General features: G+C 40.6%; 30 non-coding genes across 30 annotated transcripts; all 30 read right to left on the bottom strand.

Moving 5' to 3' along the window:
- Window positions 1–738: 738 nt before the first annotated feature.
- Window positions 739–857, bottom strand: LOC141298861 (5S ribosomal RNA). Its single transcript, XR_012341665.1, has one exon. It is a non-coding gene; the product is annotated as a 5S ribosomal RNA (ribosomal RNA).
- A 753-nt stretch (window positions 858–1,610) lies between these two features.
- LOC141298853 (5S ribosomal RNA) lies at window positions 1,611–1,729 on the bottom strand. Its single transcript, XR_012341663.1, has one exon. It is a non-coding gene; the product is annotated as a 5S ribosomal RNA (ribosomal RNA).
- An 84-nt stretch (window positions 1,730–1,813) lies between these two features.
- On the bottom strand, window positions 1,814–1,932 carry LOC141298846 (5S ribosomal RNA). The gene has a single exon (XR_012341661.1). It is a non-coding gene; the product is annotated as a 5S ribosomal RNA (ribosomal RNA).
- A 753-nt stretch (window positions 1,933–2,685) lies between these two features.
- LOC141298833 (5S ribosomal RNA) lies at window positions 2,686–2,804 on the bottom strand. The gene has a single exon (XR_012341659.1). It is a non-coding gene; the product is annotated as a 5S ribosomal RNA (ribosomal RNA).
- Window positions 2,805–3,557: 753 nt separating this feature from the next.
- On the bottom strand, window positions 3,558–3,676 carry LOC141317964 (5S ribosomal RNA). Its single transcript, XR_012352309.1, has one exon. It is a non-coding gene; the product is annotated as a 5S ribosomal RNA (ribosomal RNA).
- Window positions 3,677–4,429: 753 nt separating this feature from the next.
- Window positions 4,430–4,548, bottom strand: LOC141298827 (5S ribosomal RNA). The gene has a single exon (XR_012341657.1). It is a non-coding gene; the product is annotated as a 5S ribosomal RNA (ribosomal RNA).
- A 2,917-nt stretch (window positions 4,549–7,465) lies between these two features.
- On the bottom strand, window positions 7,466–7,584 carry LOC141298821 (5S ribosomal RNA). Its single transcript, XR_012341656.1, has one exon. It is a non-coding gene; the product is annotated as a 5S ribosomal RNA (ribosomal RNA).
- Window positions 7,585–8,337: 753 nt separating this feature from the next.
- On the bottom strand, window positions 8,338–8,456 carry LOC141317963 (5S ribosomal RNA). The gene has a single exon (XR_012352308.1). It is a non-coding gene; the product is annotated as a 5S ribosomal RNA (ribosomal RNA).
- Window positions 8,457–9,204: 748 nt separating this feature from the next.
- LOC141312361 (5S ribosomal RNA) lies at window positions 9,205–9,323 on the bottom strand. The gene has a single exon (XR_012349224.1). It is a non-coding gene; the product is annotated as a 5S ribosomal RNA (ribosomal RNA).
- Window positions 9,324–10,076: 753 nt separating this feature from the next.
- Window positions 10,077–10,195, bottom strand: LOC141298814 (5S ribosomal RNA). Its single transcript, XR_012341655.1, has one exon. It is a non-coding gene; the product is annotated as a 5S ribosomal RNA (ribosomal RNA).
- Window positions 10,196–10,279: 84 nt separating this feature from the next.
- On the bottom strand, window positions 10,280–10,398 carry LOC141298807 (5S ribosomal RNA). The gene has a single exon (XR_012341653.1). It is a non-coding gene; the product is annotated as a 5S ribosomal RNA (ribosomal RNA).
- Window positions 10,399–11,151: 753 nt separating this feature from the next.
- LOC141319237 (5S ribosomal RNA) lies at window positions 11,152–11,270 on the bottom strand. Its single transcript, XR_012353505.1, has one exon. It is a non-coding gene; the product is annotated as a 5S ribosomal RNA (ribosomal RNA).
- A 753-nt stretch (window positions 11,271–12,023) lies between these two features.
- LOC141318571 (5S ribosomal RNA) lies at window positions 12,024–12,142 on the bottom strand. Its single transcript, XR_012352880.1, has one exon. It is a non-coding gene; the product is annotated as a 5S ribosomal RNA (ribosomal RNA).
- A 753-nt stretch (window positions 12,143–12,895) lies between these two features.
- On the bottom strand, window positions 12,896–13,014 carry LOC141298795 (5S ribosomal RNA). The gene has a single exon (XR_012341648.1). It is a non-coding gene; the product is annotated as a 5S ribosomal RNA (ribosomal RNA).
- A 748-nt stretch (window positions 13,015–13,762) lies between these two features.
- Window positions 13,763–13,881, bottom strand: LOC141312350 (5S ribosomal RNA). The gene has a single exon (XR_012349223.1). It is a non-coding gene; the product is annotated as a 5S ribosomal RNA (ribosomal RNA).
- A 753-nt stretch (window positions 13,882–14,634) lies between these two features.
- LOC141298787 (5S ribosomal RNA) lies at window positions 14,635–14,753 on the bottom strand. The gene has a single exon (XR_012341647.1). It is a non-coding gene; the product is annotated as a 5S ribosomal RNA (ribosomal RNA).
- Window positions 14,754–14,837: 84 nt separating this feature from the next.
- On the bottom strand, window positions 14,838–14,956 carry LOC141298782 (5S ribosomal RNA). Its single transcript, XR_012341646.1, has one exon. It is a non-coding gene; the product is annotated as a 5S ribosomal RNA (ribosomal RNA).
- A 748-nt stretch (window positions 14,957–15,704) lies between these two features.
- LOC141312339 (5S ribosomal RNA) lies at window positions 15,705–15,823 on the bottom strand. Its single transcript, XR_012349222.1, has one exon. It is a non-coding gene; the product is annotated as a 5S ribosomal RNA (ribosomal RNA).
- Window positions 15,824–16,576: 753 nt separating this feature from the next.
- On the bottom strand, window positions 16,577–16,695 carry LOC141298775 (5S ribosomal RNA). Its single transcript, XR_012341645.1, has one exon. It is a non-coding gene; the product is annotated as a 5S ribosomal RNA (ribosomal RNA).
- An 84-nt stretch (window positions 16,696–16,779) lies between these two features.
- Window positions 16,780–16,898, bottom strand: LOC141298770 (5S ribosomal RNA). The gene has a single exon (XR_012341644.1). It is a non-coding gene; the product is annotated as a 5S ribosomal RNA (ribosomal RNA).
- A 748-nt stretch (window positions 16,899–17,646) lies between these two features.
- On the bottom strand, window positions 17,647–17,765 carry LOC141312328 (5S ribosomal RNA). The gene has a single exon (XR_012349221.1). It is a non-coding gene; the product is annotated as a 5S ribosomal RNA (ribosomal RNA).
- A 753-nt stretch (window positions 17,766–18,518) lies between these two features.
- On the bottom strand, window positions 18,519–18,637 carry LOC141298763 (5S ribosomal RNA). Its single transcript, XR_012341643.1, has one exon. It is a non-coding gene; the product is annotated as a 5S ribosomal RNA (ribosomal RNA).
- Window positions 18,638–18,721: 84 nt separating this feature from the next.
- LOC141298759 (5S ribosomal RNA) lies at window positions 18,722–18,840 on the bottom strand. The gene has a single exon (XR_012341642.1). It is a non-coding gene; the product is annotated as a 5S ribosomal RNA (ribosomal RNA).
- Window positions 18,841–19,593: 753 nt separating this feature from the next.
- On the bottom strand, window positions 19,594–19,712 carry LOC141298752 (5S ribosomal RNA). The gene has a single exon (XR_012341641.1). It is a non-coding gene; the product is annotated as a 5S ribosomal RNA (ribosomal RNA).
- An 84-nt stretch (window positions 19,713–19,796) lies between these two features.
- Window positions 19,797–19,915, bottom strand: LOC141318515 (5S ribosomal RNA). The gene has a single exon (XR_012352827.1). It is a non-coding gene; the product is annotated as a 5S ribosomal RNA (ribosomal RNA).
- A 753-nt stretch (window positions 19,916–20,668) lies between these two features.
- Window positions 20,669–20,787, bottom strand: LOC141319236 (5S ribosomal RNA). Its single transcript, XR_012353504.1, has one exon. It is a non-coding gene; the product is annotated as a 5S ribosomal RNA (ribosomal RNA).
- Window positions 20,788–21,540: 753 nt separating this feature from the next.
- LOC141317308 (5S ribosomal RNA) lies at window positions 21,541–21,659 on the bottom strand. Its single transcript, XR_012351775.1, has one exon. It is a non-coding gene; the product is annotated as a 5S ribosomal RNA (ribosomal RNA).
- A 753-nt stretch (window positions 21,660–22,412) lies between these two features.
- Window positions 22,413–22,531, bottom strand: LOC141298745 (5S ribosomal RNA). Its single transcript, XR_012341639.1, has one exon. It is a non-coding gene; the product is annotated as a 5S ribosomal RNA (ribosomal RNA).
- Window positions 22,532–22,615: 84 nt separating this feature from the next.
- Window positions 22,616–22,734, bottom strand: LOC141317962 (5S ribosomal RNA). Its single transcript, XR_012352307.1, has one exon. It is a non-coding gene; the product is annotated as a 5S ribosomal RNA (ribosomal RNA).
- A 748-nt stretch (window positions 22,735–23,482) lies between these two features.
- LOC141312317 (5S ribosomal RNA) lies at window positions 23,483–23,601 on the bottom strand. The gene has a single exon (XR_012349220.1). It is a non-coding gene; the product is annotated as a 5S ribosomal RNA (ribosomal RNA).
- Between the last annotated feature and the right edge of the window lie 436 nt (window positions 23,602–24,037).

Here is a 24,037-nt window from a genome sequence, read left to right as displayed (position 1 = left end):
CAGTGGGCTATTTAAAGATCAGCCTCCGTAAAAGCCAGCATATTATATAAATAGTGAAGAAAAGGCAAAAGCTTACAGCACCTGGTATTCCCAGGCGGTCTCCCATCCAAGTGTAACAATCGGCCTTATCAGCCGAGTTACAAGACTAAAATGGGGTCAGATTTAACTGTGAGAGATGACTAGTGGTTAAAAGAATGAGACATAAAAGAAGATTGGTTTAAATAGATTTGGTTTATTTACAAGGTTCACATAAAAGACTTTAAAACAACACGATAAAACGAGGTAAACGCTGTTAAAAGAATACAGTTCATTTGTCCATACCCTAAAAACAGTCCAAGAATCCCAGTGTGTTGATAAGTCCAATGTGAGTGTCCACCGGTGTATATACAATCCACAGAAAGTGTAATCCAAAGTTTGCAGGTGGTGAATGGAAAGGTGAGCTCTAAAATTAGCAACTCCTCAATCCAACAGTTTGGTGACTGTCCTTTGTTTGTCATGCTGCTCTCTTATACAGTTGTACTTCCTGCTTCCTGTCATGTGTCTAGTCACATGGCAGGCCAACCATCCATTTTTTAAAGACACACACTCACTTAAAATGTTAAGAGTAATAAAATGGCCTAAAAAACATGTAAAACACTTAAAACTCTATAATACATTTAAATGATTGTAATAAATAGAGCGGTAAAACACGTCTTTCTAAAAGCCAGCATATTATATAAATAGTGAAGAAAAGGCAAAAGCTTACAGCACCTGGTATTCCCAGGCGGTCTCCCATCCAAGTACTAAGCAGGCCCGACGCTGCTTAGCTTCCGAGATCAGACGAGATCGGGCGCTCTCAGCGCGGTATGGCCGTAAGCGAGGGCTGCTCCAAAAAGTGGGCCATTTAAAGATCAGCCTCCGTAAAAGCCAGCATATTATATAAATAGTGAAGAAAAGGCAAAAGCTTACAGCACCTGGTATTCCCAGGCGGTCTCCCATCCAAGTGTAACAATCGGCCTTATCAGCCGAGTTACAAGACTAAAATGGGATTAGATTTAACTGTGAGAGGTGACTAGTGGTTAAAAGAATGAGACATAAAAGAAGATTGGTTTAAATAGATTTGGTTTATTTACAAGGTTCACATAAAAGACTTTAAAACAACACGATAAAACGAGGTAAACGCTGTTAAAAGAATACAGTTCATTTGTCCATACCCTAAAAACAGTCCAAGAATCCCAGTGTGTTGATAAGTCCAATGTGAGTGTCCACCGGTGTATATACAATCCACAGAAAGTGTAATCCAAAGTTTGCAGGTGGTGAATGGAAAGGTGAGCTCTAAAATTAGCAACTCCTCAATCCAACAGTTTGGTGACTGTCCTTTGTTTGTCATGCTGCTCTCTTATACAGTTGTACTTCCTGCTTCCTGTCATGTGTCTAGTCACATGGCAGGCCAACCATCCATTTTTTAAAGACACACACTCACTTAAAATGTTAAGAGTAATAAAATGGCCTAAAAAACATGTAAAACACTTAAAACTCTATAATACATTTAAATGATTGTAATAAATAGAGCGGTAAAACACGTCTTTCTAAAAGCCAGCATATTATATAAATAGTGAAGAAAAGGCAAAAGCTTACAGCACCTGGTATTCCCAGGCGGTCTCCCATCCAAGTACTAAGCAGGCCCGACGCTGCTTAGCTTCCGAGATCAGACGAGATCGGGCGCTCTCAGCGCGGTATGGCCGTAAGCGAGGGCTGCTCCAAAAAGTGGGCCATTTAAAGATCAGCCTCCGTAAAAGCCAGCATATTATATAAATAGTGAAGAAAAGGCAAAAGCTTACAGCACCTGGTATTCCCAGGCGGTCTCCCATCCAAGTACTAAGCAGGCCCGACGCTGCTTAGCTTCCGAGATCAGACGAGATCGGGCGCTCTCAGCGCGGTATGGCCGTAAGCGAGGGCTGCTCCAAACAGTGGGCTATTTAAAGATCAGCCTCCGTAAAAGCCAGCATATTATATAAATAGTGAAGAAAAGGCAAAAGCTTACAGCACCTGGTATTCCCAGGCGGTCTCCCATCCAAGTGTAACAATCGGCCTTATCAGCCGAGTTACAAGACTAAAATGGGGTCAGATTTAACTGTGAGAGATGACTAGTGGTTAAAAGAATGAGACATAAAAGAAGATTGGTTTAAATAGATTTGGTTTATTTACAAGGTTCACATAAAAGACTTTAAAACAACACGATAAAACGAGGTAAACGCTGTTAAAAGAATACAGTTCATTTGTCCATACCCTAAAAACAGTCCAAGAATCCCAGTGTGTTGATAAGTCCAATGTGAGTGTCCACCGGTGTATATACAATCCACAGAAAGTGTAATCCAAAGTTTGCAGGTGGTGAATGGAAAGGTGAGCTCTAAAATTAGCAACTCCTCAATCCAACAGTTTGGTGACTGTCCTTTGTTTGTCATGCTGCTCTCTTATACAGTTGTACTTCCTGCTTCCTGTCATGTGTCTAGTCACATGGCAGGCCAACCATCCATTTTTTAAAGACACACACTCACTTAAAATGTTAAGAGTAATAAAATGGCCTAAAAAACATGTAAAACACTTAAAACTCTATAATACATTTAAATGATTGTAATAAATAGAGCGGTAAAACACGTCTTTCTAAAAGCCAGCATATTATATAAATAGTGAAGAAAAGGCAAAAGCTTACAGCACCTGGTATTCCCAGGCGGTCTCCCATCCAAGTACTAAGCAGGCCCGACGCTGCTTAGCTTCCGAGATCAGACGAGATCGGGCGCTCTCAGCGCGGTATGGCCGTAAGCGAGGGCTGCTCCAAAAAGTGGGCCATTTAAAGATCAGCCTCCGTAAAAGCCAGCATATTATATAAATAGTGAAGAAAAGGCAAAAGCTTACAGCACCTGGTATTCCCAGGCGGTCTCCCATCCAAGTGTAACAATCGGCCTTATCAGCCGAGTTACAAGACTAAAATGGGATCAGATTTAACTGTGAGAGGTGACTAGTGGTTAAAAGAATGAGACATAAAAGAAGATTGGTTTAAATAGATTTGGTTTATTTACAAGGTTCACATAAAAGACTTTAAAACAACACGATAAAACGAGGTAAACGCTGTTAAAAGAATACAGTTCATTTGTCCATACCCTAAAAACAGTCCAAGAATCCCAGTGTGTTGATAAGTCCAATGTGAGTGTCCACCGGTGTATATACAATCCACAGAAAGTGTAATCCAAAGTTTGCAGGTGGTGAATGGAAAGGTGAGCTCTAAAATTAGCAACTCCTCAATCCAACAGTTTGGTGACTGTCCTTTGTTTGTCATGCTGCTCTCTTATACAGTTGTACTTCCTGCTTCCTGTCATGTGTCTAGTCACATGGCAGGCCAACCATCCATTTTTTAAAGACACACACTCACTTAAAATGTTAAGAGTAATAAAATGGCCTAAAAAACATGTAAAACACTTAAAACTCTATAATACATTTAAATGATTGTAATAAATAGAGCGGTAAAACACGTCTTTCTAAAAGCCAGCATATTATATAAATAGTGAAGAAAAGGCAAAAGCTTACAGCACCTGGTATTCCCAGGCGGTCTCCCATCCAAGTACTAAGCAGGCCCGACGCTGCTTAGCTTCCAAGATCAGACGAGATCGGGCGCTCTCAGCGCGGTATGGCCGTAAGCGAGGGCTGCTCCAAAAAGTGGGCTATTTAAAGATCAGCCTCCGTAAAAGCCAGCATATTATATAAATAGTGAAGAAAAGGCAAAAGCTTACAGCACCTGGTATTCCCAGGCGGTCTCCCATCCAAGTGTAACAATCGGCCTTATCAGCCGAGTTACAAGACTAAAATGGGGTCAGATTTAACTGTGAGAGATGACTAGTGGTTAAAAGAATGAGACATAAAAGAAGATTGGTTTAAATAGATTTGGTTTATTTACAAGGTTCACATAAAAGACTTTAAAACAACACGATAAAATGAGGTAAACGCTGTTAAAACAATACAGTTCATTTGTCCATACCCTAAAAACAGTCCAAGAATCCCAGTGTGTTGATAAGTCCAATGTGAGTGTCCACCGGTGTATATACAATCCACAGAAAGTGTAATCCAAAGTTTGCAGGTGGTGAATGGAAAGGTGAGCTCTAAAATTAGCAACTCCTCAATCCAACAGTTTGGTGACTGTCCTTTGTTTGTCATGCTGCTCTCTTATACAGTTGTACTTCCTGCTTCCTGTCATGTGTCTAGTCACATGGCAGGCCAACCATCCATTTTTTAAAGACACACACTCACTTAAAATGTTAAGAGTAATAAAATGGCCTAAAAAACATGTAAAACACTTAAAACTCTATAATACATTTAAATGATTGTAATAAATAGAGCGGTAAAACACGTCTTTCTAAAAGCCAGCATATTATATAAATAGTGAAGAAAAGGCAAAAGCTTACAGCACCTGGTATTCCCAGGCGGTCTCCCATCCAAGTACTAAGCAGGCCCGACGCTGCTTAGCTTCCGAGATCAGACGAGATCGGGCGCTCTCAGCGCGGTATGGCCGTAAGCGAGGGCTGCTCCAAAAAGTGGGCCATTTAAAGATCAGCCTCCGTAAAAGCCAGCATATTATATAAATAGTGAAGAAAAGGCAAAAGCTTACAGCACCTGGTATTCCCAGGCGGTCTCCCATCCAAGTGTAACAATCGGCCTTATCAGCCGAGTTACAAGACTAAAATGGGATTAGATTTAACTGTGAGAGGTGACTAGTGGTTAAAAGAATGAGACATAAAAGAAGATTGGTTTAAATAGATTTGGTTTATTTACAAGGTTCACATAAAAGACTTTAAAACAACACGATAAAACGAGGTAAACGCTGTTAAAAGAATACAGTTCATTTGTCCATACCCTAAAAACAGTCCAAGAATCCCAGTGTGTTGATAAGTCCAATGTGAGTGTCCACCGGTGTATATACAATCCACAGAAAGTGTAATCCAAAGTTTGCAGGTGGTGAATGGAAAGGTGAGCTCTAAAATTAGCAACTCCTCAATCCAACAGTTTGGTGACTGTCCTTTGTTTGTCATGCTGCTCTCTTATAAGCTGAGCTGAGCTGAGCTGAGCGGATGTGGCGGAAGACAAAACTTGAAATTCACTATAGCATCTATAAAGACAGCCTTCATGCTTTCAATGTTGAACTAGGTAAAGCTAGACAAACATTCTTCTCAAACCTTATAAACAGCAACTTAAAGAACACTCGCACTCTTTTTGCTACTGTTGAGAGACTAACAAACCCCCCTAGTCAGATCCCTAGTGAACTGCTCTCTGACAGCAAGTGCGATGAGTTTGCTTCCTTCTTTTCTGAGAAGATCAATAATATCAGAAAGACAATTAGCACATCCTCAAGTTATGCAGAGGTCAGACAGATTCGACCGCAATTTCAAAAAGAAGTCATTATGTCTACTTTTGAAGAAATAGATAGCAACATTTTGGAAGAAACAGTACAGCACCTCAAATCGTCAACCTGCCCCCTTGACACACTTCCTACATCTTTTTTCAAAAGTGTGCTTAGCTGTTTAGAAGCAGATCTTTTAAAAGTGGTGAACACCTCACTTCTTTCTGGGACTTTTCCAAACTCCCTGAAAACTGCAGCCGTTAAGCCCCTTCTGAAAAAGAAAAATCTTGATAACACCATATTGAGCAACTATAGACCAATATCAAATCTTCCTTTTATAGGAAAGATTATTGAAAAGGTTGTTTTCAATCAGCTGAATCACTACATAAACTCAAATGGATACCTGGACCACTTCCAATCTGGCTTCAGACAACATCATAGCACAGAGACAGCGCTCATAAAGATAATAAATGATATTCGCCTAAATTCAGATTCTGGCAAAATATCAGTGCTGGTATTACTAGATCTCAGTGCTGCGTTCGACACTGTCGATCACAACATTCTGCTAGATAGACTGGAAAACTGGGTCGGGCTTTCTGGGATGGTTCTAAATTGGTTCAGGTCATACTTAGAAGGGAGAGGCTATTATGTGAGTATAGGAGAACATAAGTCTAAGTGGACGTCCATGACATGCGGAGTCCCACAAGGCTCAATTCTAGCGCCGCTGTTGTTCAGCCTGTATATGCTCCCACTAAGTCAAATAATGAGAAAGAACAAAATTGCATATCACAGCTATGCAGATGATACCCAGATTTACCTAGCCTTATCGCCAAATGACTACAGCCCCATTGACTCTCTCTGCCAATGCATTGATGAAATTAACAGTTGGATGTGCCAAAACTTTTTACAGTTAAACAAGGAGAAAACGGAAGTCATTGCATTTGGAAACAAAGATGAAGTTCATAAGGTAAATGCGTACCTTGACACTAGGGGTCAAAAAACAAAAAATCAAGTCAAGAATCTGGGTGTGATTCTGGAGTCAGACCTCAGTTTCAGTAGTCATGTTAAAGCAGTAACTAAACTAGCATACTATCAACTCAAAAACATTACAAGAATTAGATGTTTTGTTTCCCGCCAAGATCTGGAGAAACTTGTTCATGCCTTTATCACCAGCAGGGTGGACTATTGTAATGGTCTCCTCACCGGCCTTCCCAAGAAGACCATTAGACAGCTGCAGCTCATACAGAACGCTGCTGCCAGGATTCTGACTAGAACCAAAAAATCAGAGCATATCACACCAGTCCTTAGGTCCTTACACTGGCTTCCAGTTATGTTTAGGATAGATTTTAAAGTACTTTTACTTGTTTATAAAGCACTCAATGGCCTAGGACCTACATACATTGCAGATATGCTCACTGAATATAAACCTAACAGACAACTCAGATCACTAGGATCGAGTCAGTTAGTAATATCAAGGGTTCACACAAAACAAGGGGAATCCGCTTTTAGCTATTATGCCGCCCGCAGTTGGAATCAGCTTCCAGAAGAGATCAGATGTGCTAATACATTAGCCACATTTAAATGCAGACTCAAAACTCACCTGTTTAGTTGTGCATTTATTGAATGAGCACTGTGCTACGTCCGAACAGTTTGCATTATTTTATGCATAATCATTTTACTGTATTAATTAATTTGAAATCATTTTCTTTTCTTTTTTTTAAATCATCTTAAATGTTCTTAATTTTGTTTTTATTATTATTTTAAATTTTTATGCTATTGTGATTTTAATTCCTTTTTATGTACAGCACTTTGAATTACCATTGTGTATGAAATGTGCTATATAAATAAACTTGCCTTGCCTTGCCTTATACAGTTGTACTTCCTGCTTCCTGTCATGTGTCTAGTCACATGGCAGGCCAACCATCCATTTTTTAAAGACACACACTCACTTAAAATGTTAAGAGTAATAAAATGGCCTAAAAAACATGTAAAACACTTAAAACTCTATAATACATTTAAATGATTGTAATAAATAGAGCGGTAAAACACGTCTTTCTAAAAGCCAGCATATTATATAAATAGTGAAGAAAAGGCAAAAGCTTACAGCACCTGGTATTCCCAGGCGGTCTCCCATCCAAGTACTAAGCAGGCCCGACGCTGCTTAGCTTCCGAGATCAGACGAGATCGGGCGCTCTCAGCGCGGTATGGCCGTAAGCGAGGGCTGCTCCAAAAAGTGGGCCATTTAAAGATCAGCCTCCGTAAAAGCCAGCATATTATATAAATAGTGAAGAAAAGGCAAAAGCTTACAGCACCTGGTATTCCCAGGCGGTCTCCCATCCAAGTGTAACAATCGGCCTTATCAGCCGAGTTACAAGACTAAAATGGGATCAGATTTAACTGTGAGAGGTGACTAGTGGTTAAAAGAATGAGACATAAAAGAAGATTGGTTTAAATAGATTTGGTTTATTTACAAGGTTCACATAAAAGACTTTAAAACAACACGATAAAACGAGGTAAACGCTGTTAAAAGAATACAGTTCATTTGTCCATACCCTAAAAACAGTCCAAGAATCCCAGTGTGTTGATAAGTCCAATGTGAGTGTCCACCGGTGTATATACAATCCACAGAAAGTGTAATCCAAAGTTTGCAGGTGGTGAATGGAAAGGTGAGCTCTAAAATTAGCAACTCCTCAATCCAACAGTTTGGTGACTGTCCTTTGTTTGTCATGCTGCTCTCTTATACAGTTGTACTTCCTGCTTCCTGTCATGTGTCTAGTCACATGGCAGGCCAACCATCCATTTTTTAAAGACACACACTCACTTAAAATGTTAAGAGTAATAAAATGGCCTAAAAAACATGTAAAACACTTAAAACTCTATAATACATTTAAATGATTGTAATAAATAGAGCGGTAAAACACGTCTTTCTAAAAGCCAGCATATTATATAAATAGTGAAGAAAAGGCAAAAGCTTACAGCACCTGGTATTCCCAGGCGGTCTCCCATCCAAGTACTAAGCAGGCCCGACGCTGCTTAGCTTCCAAGATCAGACGAGATCGGGCGCTCTCAGCGCGGTATGGCCGTAAGCGAGGGCTGCTCCAAAAAGTGGGCTATTTAAAGATCAGCCTCCGTAAAAGCCAGCATATTATATAAATAGTGAAGAAAAGGCAAAAGCTTACAGCACCTGGTATTCCCAGGCGGTCTCCCATCCAAGTGTAACAATCGGCCTTATCAGCCGAGTTACAAGACTAAAATGGGGTCAGATTTAACTGTGAGAGATGACTAGTGGTTAAAAGAATGAGACATAAAAGAAGATTGGTTTAAATAGATTTGGTTTATTTACAAGGTTCACATAAAAGACTTTAAAACAACACGATAAAATGAGGTAAACGCTGTTAAAACAATACAGTTCATTTGTCCATACCCTAAAAACAGTCCAAGAATCCCAGTGTGTTGATAAGTCCAATGTGAGTGTCCACCGGTGTATATACAATCCACAGAAAGTGTAATCCAAAGTTTGCAGGTGGTGAATGGAAAGGTGAGCTCTAAAATTAGCAACTCCTCAATCCAACAGTTTGGTGACTGTCCTTTGTTTGTCATGCTGCTCTCTTATACAGTTGTACTTCCTGCTTCCTGTCATGTGTCTAGTCACATGGCAGGCCAACCATCCATTTTTTAAAGACACACACTCACTTAAAATGTTAAGAGTAATAAAATGGCCTAAAAAACATGTAAAACACTTAAAACTCTATAATACATTTAAATGATTGTAATAAATAGAGCGGTAAAACACGTCTTTCTAAAAGCCAGCATATTATATAAATAGTGAAGAAAAATGCTTACAGCACCTGGTATTCCCAGGCGGTCTCCCATCCAAGTACTAAGCAGGCCCGACGCTGCTTAGCTTCCGAGATCAGACGAGATCGGGCGCTCTCAGCGCGGTATGGCCGTAAGCGAGGGCTGCTCCAAACAGTGGGCTATTTAAAGATCAGCCTCCGTAAAAGCCAGCATATTATATAAATAGTGAAGAAAAGGCAAAAGCTTACAGCACCTGGTATTCCCAGGCGGTCTCCCATCCAAGTGTAACAATCGGCCTTATCAGCCGAGTTACAAGACTAAAATGGGGTCAGATTTAACTGTGAGAGATGACTAGTGGTTAAAAGAATGAGACATAAAAGAAGATTGGTTTAAATAGATTTGGTTTATTTACAAGGTTCACATAAAAGACTTTAAAACAACACGATAAAACGAGGTAAACGCTGTTAAAAGAATACAGTTCATTTGTCCATACCCTAAAAACAGTCCAAGAATCCCAGTGTGTTGATAAGTCCAATGTGAGTGTCCACCGGTGTATATACAATCCACAGAAAGTGTAATCCAAAGTTTGCAGGTGGTGAATGGAAAGGTGAGCTCTAAAATTAGCAACTCCTCAATCCAACAGTTTGGTGACTGTCCTTTGTTTGTCATGCTGCTCTCTTATACAGTTGTACTTCCTGCTTCCTGTCATGTGTCTAGTCACATGGCAGGCCAACCATCCATTTTTTAAAGACACACACTCACTTAAAATGTTAAGAGTAATAAAATGGCCTAAAAAACATGTAAAACACTTAAAACTCTATAATACATTTAAATGATTGTAATAAATAGAGCGGTAAAACACGTCTTTCTAAAAGCCAGCATATTATATAAATAGTGAAGAAAAGGCAAAAGCTTACAGCACCTGGTATTCCCAGGCGGTCTCCCATCCAAGTACTAAGCAGGCCCGACGCTGCTTAGCTTCCGAGATCAGACGAGATCGGGCGCTCTCAGCGCGGTATGGCCGTAAGCGAGGGCTGCTCCAAAAAGTGGGCCATTTAAAGATCAGCCTCCGTAAAAGCCAGCATATTATATAAATAGTGAAGAAAAGGCAAAAGCTTACAGCACCTGGTATTCCCAGGCGGTCTCCCATCCAAGTACTAAGCAGGCCCGACGCTGCTTAGCTTCCGAGATCAGACGAGATCGGGCGCTCTCAGCGCGGTATGGCCGTAAGCGAGGGCTGCTCCAAACAGTGGGCTATTTAAAGATCAGCCTCCGTAAAAGCCAGCATATTATATAAATAGTGAAGAAAAGGCAAAAGCTTACAGCACCTGGTATTCCCAGGCGGTCTCCCATCCAAGTGTAACAATCGGCCTTATCAGCCGAGTTACAAGACTAAAATGGGGTCAGATTTAACTGTGAGAGATGACTAGTGGTTAAAAGAATGAGACATAAAAGAAGATTGGTTTAAATAGATTTGGTTTATTTACAAGGTTCACATAAAAGACTTTAAAACAACACGATAAAACGAGGTAAACGCTGTTAAAAGAATACAGTTCATTTGTCCATACCCTAAAAACAGTCCAAGAATCCCAGTGTGTTGATAAGTCCAATGTGAGTGTCCACCGGTGTATATACAATCCACAGAAAGTGTAATCCAAAGTTTGCAGGTGGTGAATGGAAAGGTGAGCTCTAAAATTAGCAACTCCTCAATCCAACAGTTTGGTGACTGTCCTTTGTTTGTCATGCTGCTCTCTTATACAGTTGTACTTCCTGCTTCCTGTCATGTGTCTAGTCACATGGCAGGCCAACCATCCATTTTTTAAAGACACACACTCACTTAAAATGTTAAGAGTAATAAAATGGCCTAAAAAACATGTAAAACACTTAAAACTCTATAATACATTTAAATGATTGTAATAAATAGAGCGGTAAAACACGTCTTTCTAAAAGCCAGCATATTATATAAATAGTGAAGAAAAGGCAAAAGCTTACAGCACCTGGTATTCCCAGGCGGTCTCCCATCCAAGTACTAAGCAGGCCCGACGGTGCTTAGCTTCCGAGATCAGACGAGATCGGGCGCTCTCAGCGCTGTATGGCCGTAAGCGAGGGCTGCTCCAAAAAGTGGGCCATTTAAAGATCAGCCTCCGTAAAAGCCAGCATATTATATAAATAGTGAAGAAAAGGCAAAAGCTTACAGCACCTGGTATTCCCAGGCGGTCTCCCATCCAAGTGTAACAATCGGCCTTATCAGCCGAGTTACAAGACTAAAATGGGATTAGATTTAACTGTGAGAGGTGACTAGTGGTTAAAAGAATGAGACATAAAAGAAGATTGGTTTAAATAGATTTGGTTTATTTACAAGGTTCACATAAAAGACTTTAAAACAACACGATAAAACGAGGTAAACGCTGTTAAAAGAATACAGTTCATTTGTCCATACCCTAAAAACAGTCCAAGAATCCCAGTGTGTTGATAAGTCCAATGTGAGTGTCCACCGGTGTATATACAATCCACAGAAAGTGTAATCCAAAGTTTGCAGGTGGTGAATGGAAAGGTGAGCTCTAAAATTAGCAACTCCTCAATCCAACAGTTTGGTGACTGTCCTTTGTTTGTCATGCTGCTCTCTTATACAGTTGTACTTCCTGCTTCCTGTCATGTGTCTAGTCACATGGCAGGCCAACCATCCATTTTTTAAAGACACACACTCACTTAAAATGTTAAGAGTAATAAAATGGCCTAAAAAACATGTAAAACACTTAAAACTCTATAATACATTTAAATGATTGTAATAAATAGAGCGGTAAAACACGTCTTTCTAAAAGCCAGCATATTATATAAATAGTGAAGAAAAGGCAAAAGCTTACAGCACCTGGTATTCCCAGGCGGTGTCCCATCCAAGTACTAAGCAGGCCCGACGCTGCTTAGCTTCCGAGATCAGACGAGATCGGGCACTCTCAGCGCGGTATGGCCGTAAGCGAGGGCTGCTCCAAAAAGTGGGCCATTTAAAGATCAGCCTCCGTAAAAGCCAGCATATTATATAAATAGTGAAGAAAAGGCAAAAGCTTACAGCACCTGGTATTCCCAGGCGGTCTCCCATCCAAGTGTAACAATCGGCCTTATCAGCCGAGTTACAAGACTAAAATGGGATCAGATTTAACTGTGAGAGGTGACTAGTGGTTAAAAGAATGAGACATAAAAGAAGATTGGTTTAAATAGATTTGGTTTATTTACAAGGTTCACATAAAAGACTTTAAAACAACACGATAAAACGAGGTAAACGCTGTTAAAAGAATACAGTTCATTTGTCCATACCCTAAAAACAGTCCAAGAATCCCAGTGTGTTGATAAGTCCAATGTGAGTGTCCACCGGTGTATATACAATCCACAGAAAGTGTAATCCAAAGTTTGCAGGTGGTGAATGGAAAGGTGAGCTCTAAAATTAGCAACTCCTCAATCCAACAGTTTGGTGACTGTCCTTTGTTTGTCATGCTGCTCTCTTATACAGTTGTACTTCCTGCTTCCTGTCATGTGTCTAGTCACATGGCAGGCCAACCATCCATTTTTTAAAGACACACACTCACTTAAAATGTTAAGAGTAATAAAATGGCCTAAAAAACATGTAAAACACTTAAAACTCTATAATACATTTAAATGATTGTAATAAATAGAGCGGTAAAACACGTCTTTCTAAAAGCCAGCATATTATATAAATAGTGAAGAAAAGGCAAAAGCTTACAGCACCTGGTATTCCCAGGCGGTCTCCCATCCAAGTACTAAGCAGGCCCGACGCTGCTTAGCTTCCGAGATCAGACGAGATCGGGCGCTCTCAGCGCGGTATGGCCGTAAGCGAGGGCTGCTCCAAAAAGTGGGCCATTTAAAGATCAGCCTCCGTAAAAGCCAGCATATTATATAAATAGTGAAGAAAAGGCAAAAGCTTACAGCACCTGGTATTCCCAGGCGGTCTCCCATCCAAGTGTAACAATCGGCCTTATCAGCCGAGTTACAAGACTAAAATGGGGTCAGATTTAACTGTGAGAGATGACTAGTGGTTAAAACAATGAGACATAAAAGAAGATTGGTTTAAATAGATTTGGTTTATTTACAAGGTTCACATAAAAGACTTTAAAACAACACGATAAAATGAGGTAAACGCTGTTAAAACAATACAGTTCATTTGTCCATACCCTAAAAACAGTCCAAGAATCCCAGTGTGTTGATAAGTCCAATGTGAGTGTCCACCGGTGTATATACAATCCACAGAAAGTGTAATCCAAAGTTTGCAGGTGGTGAATGGAAAGGTGAGCTCTAAAATTAGCAACTCCTCAATCCAACAGTTTGGTGACTGTCCTTTGTTTGTCATGCTGCTCTCTTATACAGTTGTACTTCCTGCTTCCTGTCATGTGTCTAGTCACATGGCAGGCCAACCATCCATTTTTTAAAGACACACACTCACTTAAAATGTTAAGAGTAATAAAATGGCCTAAAAAACATGTAAAACACTTAAAACTCTATAATACATTTAAATGATTGTAATAAATAGAGCGGTAAAACACGTCTTTCTAAAAGCCAGCATATTATATAAATAGTGAAGAAAAATGCTTACAGCACCTGGTATTCCCAGGCGGTCTCCCATCCAAGTACTAAGCAGGCCCGACGCTGCTTAGCTTCCGAGATCAGACGAGATCGGGCGCTCTCAGCGCGGTATGGCCGTAAGCGAGGGCTGCTCCAAACAGTGGGCTATTTAAAGATCAGCCTCCGTAAAAGCCAGCATATTATATAAATAGTGAAGAAAAGGCAAAAGCTTACAGCACCTGGTATTCCCAGGCGGTCTCCCATCCAAGTGTAACAATCGGCCTTATCAGCCGAGTTACAAGACTAAAATGGGGTCAGATTTAACTGTGAGAGATGACTAGTGGTTAAAAGAATGAGACATAAAAGAAGATTGGTTTAAATAGATTTGGTTTATTTACAAGGTTCACATAAAAGACTTTAAAACAACACGATAAAACGAGGTAAACGCTGTTAAAAGAATACAGTTCATTTGTCCATACCCTAAAAACAGTCCAAGAATCCCAGTGTGTTGATAAGTCCAATGTGAGTGTCCACCGGTGTATATACAATCCACAGAAAGTGTAATCCAAAGTTTGCAGGTGGTGAATGGAAAGGTGAGCTCTAAAATTAGCAACTCCTCAATCCAACAGTTTGGTGACTGTCCTTTGTTTGTCATGCTGCTCTCTTATACAGTTGTACTTCCTGCTTCCTGTCATGTGTCTAGTCACATGGCAGGCCAACCATCCATTTTTTAAAGACACACACTCACTTAAAATGTTAAGAGTAATAAAATGGCCTAAAAAACATGTAAAACACTTAAAACTCTATAATACATTTAAATGATTGTAATAAATAGAGCGGTAAAACACGTCTTTCTAAAAGCCAGCATATTATATAAATAGTGAAGAAAAGGCAAAAGCTTACAGCACCTGGTATTCCCAGGCGGTCTCCCATCCAAGTACTAAGCAGGCCCGACGCTGCTTAGCTTCCGAGATCAGACGAGATCGGGCGCTCTCAGCGCGGTATGGCCGTAAGCGAGGGTTGCTCCAAAAAGTGGGCCATTTAAAGATCAGCCTCCGTAAAAGCCAGCATATTATATAAATAGTGAAGAAAAGGCAAAAGCTTACAGCACCTGGTATTCCCAGGCGGTCTCCCATCCAAGTACTAAGCAGGCCCGACGCTGCTTAGCTTCCGAGATCAGACGAGATCGGGCGCTCTCAGCGCGGTATGGCCGTAAGCGAGGGCTGCTCCAAACAGTGGGCTATTTAAAGATCAGCCTCCGTAAAAGCCAGCATATTATATAAATAGTGAAGAAAAGGCAAAAGCTTACAGCACCTGGTATTCCCAGGCGGTCTCCCATCCAAGTGTAACAATCGGCCTTATCAGCCGAGTTACAAGACTAAAATGGGGTCAGATTTAACTGTGAGAGATGACTAGTGGTTAAAAGAATGAGACATAAAAGAAGATTGGTTTAAATAGATTTGGTTTATTTACAAGGTTCACATAAAAGACTTTAAAACAACACGATAAAATGAGGTAAACGCTGTTAAAACAATACAGTTCATTTGTCCATACCCTAAAAACAGTCCAAGAATCCCAGTGTGTTGATAAGTCCAATGTGAGTGTCCACCGGTGTATATACAATCCACAGAAAGTGTAATCCAAAGTTTGCAGGTGGTGAATGGAAAGGTGAGCTCTAAAATTAGCAACTCCTCAATCCAACAGTTTGGTGACTGTCCTTTGTTTGTCATGCTGCTCTCTTATACAGTTGTACTTCCTGCTTCCTGTCATGTGTCTAGTCACATGGCAGGCCAACCATCCATTTTTTAAAGACACACACTCACTTAAAATGTTAAGAGTAATAAAATGGCCTAAAAAACATGTAAAACACTTAAAACTCTATAATACATTTAAATGATTGTAATAAATAGAGCGGTAAAACACGTCTTTCTAAAAGCCAGCATATTATATAAATAGTGAAGAAAAATGCTTACAGCACCTGGTATTCCCAGGCGGTCTCCCATCCAAGTACTAAGCAGGCCCGACGCTGCTTAGCTTCCGAGATCAGACGAGATCGGGCGCTCTCAGCGCGGTATGGCCGTAAGCGAGGGCTGCTCCAAACAGTGGGCTATTTAAAGATCAGCCTCCGTAAAAGCCAGCATATTATATAAATAGTGAAGAAAAGGCAAAAGCTTACAGCACCTGGTATTCCCAGGCGGTCTCCCATCCAAGTGTAACAATCGGCCTTATCAGCCGAGTTACAAGACTAAAATGGGGTCAGATTTAACTGTGAGAGATGACTAGTGGTTAAAAGAATGAGACATAAAAGAAGATTGGTTTAAATAGATTTGGTTTATTTACAAGGTTCACATAAAAGACTTTAAAACAACACGATAAAACGAGGTAAACGCTGTTAAAAGAATACAGTTCATTTGTCCATACCCTAAAAACAGTCCAAGAATCCCAGTGTGTTGATAAGTCCAATGTGAGTGTCCACCGGTGTATATACAATCCACAGAAAGTGTAATCCAAAGTTTGCAGGTGGTGAATGGAAAGGTGAGCTCTAAAATTAGCAACTCCTCAATCCAACAGTTTGGTGACTGTCCTTTGTTTGTCATGCTGCTCTCTTATACAGTTGTACTTCCTGCTTCCTGTCATGTGTCTAGTCACATGGCAGGCCAACCATCCATTTTTTAAAGACACACACTCACTTAAAATGTTAAGAGTAATAAAATGGCCTAAAAAACATGTAAAACACTTAAAACTCTATAATACATTTAAATGATTGTAATAAATAGAGCGGTAAAACACGTCTTTCTAAAAGCCAGCATATTATATAAATAGTGAAGAAAAGGCAAAAGCTTACAGCACCTGGTATTCCCAGGCGGTCTCCCATCCAAGTACTAAGCAGGCCCGACGCTGCTTAGCTTCCGAGATCAGACGAGATCGGGCGCTCTCAGCGCGGTATGGCCGTAAGCGAGGGTTGCTCCAAAAAGTGGGCCATTTAAAGATCAGCCTCCGTAAAAGCCAGCATATTATATAAATAGTGAAGAAAAGGCAAAAGCTTACAGCACCTGGTATTCCCAGGCGGTCTCCCATCCAAGTACTAAGCAGGCCCGACGCTGCTTAGCTTCCGAGATCAGACGAGATCGGGCGCTCTCAGCGCGGTATGGCCGTAAGCGAGGGCTGCTCCAAACAGTGGGCTATTTAAAGATCAGCCTCCGTAAAAGCCAGCATATTATATAAATAGTGAAGAAAAGGCAAAAGCTTACAGCACCTGGTATTCCCAGGCGGTCTCCCATCCAAGTGTAACAATCGGCCTTATCAGCCGAGTTACAAGACTAAAATGGGGTCAGATTTAACTGTGAGAGATGACTAGTGGTTAAAAGAATGAGACATAAAAGAAGATTGGTTTAAATAGATTTGGTTTATTTACAAGGTTCACATAAAAGACTTTAAAACAACACGATAAAATGAGGTAAACGCTGTTAAAACAATACAGTTCATTTGTCCATACCCTAAAAACAGTCCAAGAATCCCAGTGTGTTGATAAGTCCAATGTGAGTGTCCACCGGTGTATATACAATCCACAGAAAGTGTAATCCAAAGTTTGCAGGTGGTGAATGGAAAGGTGAGCTCTAAAATTAGCAACTCCTCAATCCAACAGTTTGGTGACTGTCCTTTGTTTGTCATGCTGCTCTCTTATACAGTTGTACTTCCTGCTTCCTGTCATGTGTCTAGTCACATGGCAGGCCAACCATCCATTTTTTAAAGACACACACTCACTTAAAATGTTAAGAGTAATAAAATGGCCTAAAAAACATGTAAAACACTTAAAACTCTATAATACATTTAAATGATTGTAATAAATAGAGCGGTAAAACACGTCTTTCTAAAAGCCAGCATATTATATAAATAGTGAAGAAAAATGCTTACAGCACCTGGTATTCCCAGGCGGTCTCCCATCCAAGTACTAAGCAGGCCCGACGCTGCTTAGCTTCCGAGATCAGACGAGATCGGGCGCTCTCAGCGCGGTATGGCCGTAAGCGAGGGCTGCTCCAAACAGTGGGCTATTTAAAGATCAGCCTCCGTAAAAGCCAGCATATTATATAAATAGTGAAGAAAAGGCAAAAGCTTACAGCACCTGGTATTCCCAGGCGGTCTCCCATCCAAGTGTAACAATCGGCCTTATCAGCCGAGTTACAAGACTAAAATGGGGTCAGATTTAACTGTGAGAGATGACTAGTGGTTAAAAGAATGAGACATAAAAGAAGATTGGTTTAAATAGATTTGGTTTATTTACAAGGTTCACATAAAAGACTTTAAAACAACACGATAAAACGAGGTAAACGCTGTTAAAAGAATACAGTTCATTTGTCCATACCCTAAAAACAGTCCAAGAATCCCAGTGTGTTGATAAGTCCAATGTGAGTGTCCACCGGTGTATATACAATCCACAGAAAGTGTAATCCAAAGTTTGCAGGTGGTGAATGGAAAGGTGAGCTCTAAAATTAGCAACTCCTCAATCCAACAGTTTGGTGACTGTCCTTTGTTTGTCATGCTGCTCTCTTATACAGTTGTACTTCCTGCTTCCTGTCATGTGTCTAGTCACATGGCAGGCCAACCATCCATTTTTTAAAGACACACACTCACTTAAAATGTTAAGAGTAATAAAATGGCCTAAAAAACATGTAAAACACTTAAAACTCTATAATACATTTAAATGATTGTAATAAATAGAGCGGTAAAACACGTCTTTCTAAAAGCCAGCATATTATATAAATAGTGAAGAAAAGGCAAAAGCTTACAGCACCTGGTATTCCCAGGCGGTCTCCCATCCAAGTACTAAGCAGGCCCGACGCTGCTTAGCTTCCGAGATCAGACGAGATCGGGCGCTCTCAGCGCGGTATGGCCGTAAGCGAGGGTTGCTCCAAAAAGTGGGCCATTTAAAGATCAGCCTCCGTAAAAGCCAGCATATTATATAAATAGTGAAGAAAAGGCAAAAGCTTACAGCACCTGGTATTCCCAGGCGGTCTCCCATCCAAGTACTAAGCAGGCCCGACGCTGCTTAGCTTCCGAGATCAGACGAGATCGGGCGCTCTCAGCGCGGTATGGCCGTAAGCGAGGGCTGCTCCAAACAGTGGGCTATTTAAAGATCAGCCTCCGTAAAAGCCAGCATATTATATAAATAGTGAAGAAAAGGCAAAAGCTTACAGCACCTGGTATTCCCAGGCGGTCTCCCATCCAAGTGTAACAATCGGCCTTATCAGCCGAGTTACAAGACTAAAATGGGGTCAGATTTAACTGTGAGAGATGACTAGTGGTTAAAAGAATGAGACATAAAAGAAGATTGGTTTAAATAGATTTGGTTTATTTACAAGGTTCACATAAAAGACTTTAAAACAACACGATAAAACGAGGTAAACGCTGTTAAAAGAATACAGTTCATTTGTCCATACCCTAAAAACAGTCCAAGAATCCCAGTGTGTTGATAAGTCCAATGTGAGTGTCCACCGGTGTATATACAATCCACAGAAAGTGTAATCCAAAGTTTGCAGGTGGTGAATGGAAAGGTGAGCTCTAAAATTAGCAACTCCTCAATCCAACAGTTTGGTGACTGTCCTTTGTTTGTCATGCTGCTCTCTTATACAGTTGTACTTCCTGCTTCCTGTCATGTGTCTAGTCACATGGCAGGCCAACCATCCATTTTTTAAAGACACACACTCACTTAAAATGTTAAGAGTAATAAAATGGCCTAAAAAACATGTAAAACACTTAAAACTCTATAATACATTTAAATGATTGTAATAAATAGAGCGGTAAAACACGTCTTTCTAAAAGCCAGCATATTATATAAATAGTGAAGAAAAGGCAAAAGCTTACAGCACCTGGTATTCCCAGGCGGTCTCCCATCCAAGTACTAAGCAGGCCCGACGCTGCTTAGCTTCCGAGATCAGACGAGATCGGGCGCTCTCAGCGCGGTATGGCCGTAAGCGAGGGCTGCTCCAAAAAGTGGGCCATTTAAAGATCAGCCTCCGTAAAAGCCAGCATATTATATAAATAGTGAAGAAAAGGCAAAAGCTTACAGCACCTGGTATTCCCAGGCGGTCTCCCATCCAAGCACTAAGCAGGCCCGACGCTGCTTAGCTTCCGAGATCAGACGAGATCGGGCGCTCTCAGCGCGGTATGGCCGTAAGCGAGGGCTGCTCCAAACAGTGGGCTATTTAAAGATCAGCCTCCGTAAAAGCCAGCATATTATATAAATAGTGAAGAAAAGGCAAAAGCTTACAGCACCTGGTATTCCCAGGCGGTCTCCCATCCAAGTGTAACAATCGGCCTTATCAGCCGAGTTACAAGACTAAAATGGGGTCAGATTTAACTGTGAGAGATGACTAGTGGTTAAAAGAATGAGACATAAAAGAAGATTGGTTTAAATAGATTTGGTTTATTTACAAGGTTCACATAAAAGACTTTAAAACAACACGATAAAACGAGGTAAACGCTGTTAAAAGAATACAGTTCATTTGTCCATACCCTAAAAACAGTCCAAGAATCCCAGTGTGTTGATAAGTCCAATGTGAGTGTCCACCGGTGTATATACAATCCACAGAAAGTGTAATCCAAAGTTTGCAGGTGGTGAATGGAAAGGTGAGCTCTAAAATTAGCAACTCCTCAATCCAACAGTTTGGTGACTGTCCTTTGTTTGTCATGCTGCTCTCTTATACAGTTGTACTTCCTGCTTCCTGTCATGTGTCTAGTCACATGGCAGGCCAACCATCCATTTTTTAAAGACACACACTCACTTAAAATGTTAAGAGTAATAAAATGGCCTAAAAAACATGTAAAACACTTAAAACTCTATAATACATTTAAATGATTGTAATAAATAGAGCGGTAAAACACGTCTTTCTAAAAGCCAGCATATTATATAAATAGTGAAGAAAAGGCAAAAGCTTACAGCACCTGGTATTCCCAGGCGGTCTCCCATCCAAGTACTAAGCAGGCCCGACGGTGCTTAGCTTCCGAGATCAGACGAGATCGGGCGCTCTCAGCGCTGTATGGCCGTAAGCGAGGGCTGCTCCAAAAAGTGGGCCATTTAAAGATCAGCCTCCGTAAAAGCCAGCATATTATATAAATAGTGAAGAAAAGGCAAAAGCTTACAGCACCTGGTATTCCCAGGCGGTCTCCCATCCAAGTGTAACAATCGGCCTTATCAGCCGAGTTACAAGACTAAAATGGGATTAGATTTAACTGTGAGAGGTGACTAGTGGTTAAAAGAATGAGACATAAAAGAAGATTGGTTTAAATAGATTTGGTTTATTTACAAGGTTCACATAAAAGACTTTAAAACAACACGATAAAACGAGGTAAACGCTGTTAAAAGAATACAGTTCATTTGTCCATACCCTAAAAACAGTCCAAGAATCCCAGTGTGTTGATAAGTCCAATGTGAGTGTCCACCGGTGTATATACAATCCACAGAAAGTGTAATCCAAAGTTTGCAGGTGGTGAATGGAAAGGTGAGCTCTAAAATTAGCAACTCCTCAATCCAACAGTTTGGTGACTGTCCTTTGTTTGTCATGCTGCTCTCTTATACAGTTGTACTTCCTGCTTCCTGTCATGTGTCTAGTCACATGGCAGGCCAACCATCCATTTTTTAAAGACACACACTCACTTAAAATGTTAAGAGTAATAAAATGGCCTAAAAAACATGTAAAACACTTAAAACTCTATAATACATTTAAATGATTGTAATAAATAGAGCGGTAAAACACGTCTTTCTAAAAGCCAGCATATTATATAAATAGTGAAGAAAAGGCAAAAGCTTACAGCACCTGGTATTCCCAGGCGGTCTCCCATCCAAGTACTAAGCAGGCCCGACGCTGCTTAGCTTCCGAGATCAGACGAGATCGGGCACTCTCAGCGCGGTATGGCCGTAAGCGAGGGCTGCTCCAAAAAGTGGGCCATTTAAAGATCAGCCTCCGTAAAAGCCAGCATATTATATAAATAGTGAAGAAAAGGCAAAAGCTTACAGCACCTGGTATTCCCAGGCGGTCTCCCATCCAAGTGTAACAATCGGCCTTATCAGCCGAGTTACAAGACTAAAATGGGATCAGATTTAACTGTGAGAGGTGACTAGTGGTTAAAAGAATGAGACATAAAAGAAGATTGGTTTAAATAGATTTGGTTTATTTACAAGGTTCACATAAAAGACTTTAAAACAACACGATAAAACGAGGTAAACGCTGTTAAAAGAATACAGTTCATTTGTCCATACCCTAAAAACAGTCCAAGAATCCCAGTGTGTTGATAAGTCCAATGTGAGTGTCCACCGGTGTATATACAATCCACAGAAAGTGTAATCCAAAGTTTGCAGGTGGTGAATGGAAAGGTGAGCTCTAAAATTAGCAACTCCTCAATCCAACAGTTTGGTGACTGTCCTTTGTTTGTCATGCTGCTCTCTTATACAGTTGTACTTCCTGCTTCCTGTCATGTGTCTAGTCACATGGCAGGCCAACCATCCATTTTTTAAAGACACACACTCACTTAAAATGTTAAGAGTAATAAAATGGCCTAAAAAACATGTAAAACACTTAAAACTCTATAATACATTTAAATGATTGTAATAAATAGAGCGGTAAAACACGTCTTTCTAAAAGCCAGCATATTATATAAATAGTGAAGAAAAGGCAAAAGCTTACAGCACCTGGTATTCCCAGGCGGTCTCCCATCCAAGTACTAAGCAGGCCCGACGCTGCTTAGCTTCCGAGATCAGACGAGATCGGGCGCTCTCAGCGCGGTATGGCCGTAAGCGAGGGCTGCTCCAAAAAGTGGGCCATTTAAAGATCAGCCTCCGTAAAAGCCAGCATATTATATAAATAGTGAAGAAAAGGCAAAAGCTTACAGCACCTGGTATTCCCAGGCGGTCTCCCATCCAAGTACTAAGCAGGCCCGACGCTGCTTAGCTTCCAAGATCAGACGAGATCGGGCGCTCTCAGCGCGGTATGGCCGTAAGCGAGGGCTGCTCCAAAAAGTGGGCTATTTAAAGATCAGCCTCCGTAAAAGCCAGCATATTATATAAATAGTGAAGAAAAGGCAAAAGCTTACAGCACCTGGTATTCCCAGGCGGTCTCCCATCCAAGTGTAACAATCGGCCTTATCAGCCGAGTTACAAGACTAAAATGGGGTCAGATTTAACTGTGAGAGATGACTAGTGGTTAAAAGAATGAGACATAAAAGAAGATTGGTTTAAATAGATTTGGTTTATTTACAAGGTTCACATAAAAGACTTTAAAACAACACGATAAAATGAGGTAAACGCTGTTAAAACAATACAGTTCATTTGTCCATACCCTAAAAACAGTCCAAGAATCCCAGTGTGTTGATAAGTCCAATGTGAGTGTCCACCGGTGTATATACAATCCACAGAAAGTGTAATCCAAAGTTTGCAGGTGGTGAATGGAAAGGTGAGCTCTAAAATTAGCAACTCCTCAATCCAACAGTTTGGTGACTGTCCTTTGTTTGTCATGCTGCTCTCTTATACAGTTGTACTTCCTGCTTCCTGTCATGTGTCTAGTCACATGGCAGGCCAACCATCCATTTTTTAAAGACACACACTCACTTAAAATGTTAAGAGTAATAAAATGGCCTAAAAAACATGTAAAACACTTAAAACTCTATAATACATTTAAATGATTGTAATAAATAGAGCGGTAAAACACGTCTTTCTAAAAGCCAGCATATTATATAAATAGTGAAGAAAAATGCTTACAGCACCTGGTATTCCCAGGCGGTCTCCCATCCAAGTACTAAGCAGGCCCGACGCTGCTTAGCTTCCGAGATCAGACGAGATCGGGCGCTCTCAGCGCGGTATGGCCGTAAGCGAGGGCTGCTCCAAACAGTGGGCTATTTAAAGATCAGCCTCCGTAAAAGCCAGCATATTATATAAATAGTGAAGAAAAGGCAAAAGCTTACAGCACCTGGTATTCCCAGGCGGTCTCCCATCCAAGTGTAACAATCGGCCTTATCAGCCGAGTTACAAGACTAAAATGGGGTCAGATTTAACTGTGAGAGATGACTAGTGGTTAAAAGAATGAGACATAAAAGAAGATTGGTTTAAATAGATTTGGTTTATTTACAAGGTTCACATAAAAGACTTTAAAACAACACGATAAAACGAGGTAAACGCTGTTAAAAGAATACAGTTCATTTGTCCATACCCTAAAAACAGTCCAAGAATCCCAGTGTGTTGATAAGTCCAATGTGAGTGTCCACCGGTGTATATACAATCCACAGAAAGTGTAATCCAAAGTTTGCAGG

Source organism: Garra rufa, chromosome 1, assembly GCF_049309525.1.
Source record: "Garra rufa chromosome 1, GarRuf1.0, whole genome shotgun sequence".
Classification (NCBI taxonomy): domain Eukaryota; kingdom Metazoa; phylum Chordata; class Actinopteri; order Cypriniformes; family Cyprinidae; genus Garra; species Garra rufa.
Note: the sequence above shows the minus strand (reverse complement) of the source record. Positions and strands in the feature narration are given on the sequence as shown.